Genomic DNA, 872 nt, shown 5'->3' with positions numbered 1-872 from the left:
GGGCGCGGCCGCGCCCCGCGGAAGCTGGGGAGGAACCTGTTGATAGAGCCTGAAAAATGCCCGGTTTCTTTCAAGCATGATCCAGCCCCGATCTTGGGTCTAGATGGGGAACAGTTGTTAGCTCTCCCGGTACCGAAACCGGTTGTTGCGCTTAACACGAGGCTTTCTTCAGAAATGTCAGTTTCTGAACAGCGGGAGGTGCCTGAGCTGCTGCACGCCAAGGCTCTGAACCTGCAATTGCATCCACAGGCGAGGAGAAGTGAGCAGGGTGCAATGCAGTGCATCCCCAGCTTCGTGTTCTCTACAAAATTTCCGGATTCATTAGCCTTTTTTTGGTTTTGTTTGCTTGTTTGTTTTTTGCCAGGAGTGACTGGCAGCTGGAAATGTTGCCTGTAGTTTTGCCATAATTACCAAATTTTCGGTTGCACTTCAGTGTGCTTGGGGGAAAGGATCTGAGTAGTGTGTTACACTCACAGAAAGAAAACCAAGTTAAAACCAAGTGAATGGTTTAAAACCAAAATGGTCTCTGTTAAAACCAAGTGAATGTTTTCATGTGCTATCCAATGCAGTGACACCACCACCATCAAGGTTAATGGATGTCTGCCTGGCTAAATACCAACAAGCCAAAACTCAAAGTCATTCTTGTGCTTTACTGATGTCGGAAATCTGGAGCTGTCGTGTTAAATGACAATATTATATTTTCCCTAGATTTTTTCTTTTCCAGAAAATACATTGCTGATATGAATTGATTTAAAACTTGCAAGCGTGAGGAGCCTTTCACAGTTATATGTTTACACACTTGTATACTCACTAGGCACTGAAGCAGCCTGAACTGATTATTTTATAGAATTAAGAAGCAAATGTGCAATGGC

Source organism: Pygoscelis adeliae, unplaced genomic scaffold (genome assembly GCF_000699105.1).
Source record: "Pygoscelis adeliae isolate BGI_AS28 unplaced genomic scaffold, ASM69910v1 Scaffold73, whole genome shotgun sequence".
In the NCBI taxonomy this organism is placed as follows: domain Eukaryota; kingdom Metazoa; phylum Chordata; class Aves; order Sphenisciformes; family Spheniscidae; genus Pygoscelis; species Pygoscelis adeliae.
This window is presented reverse-complemented; position numbering follows the sequence as displayed.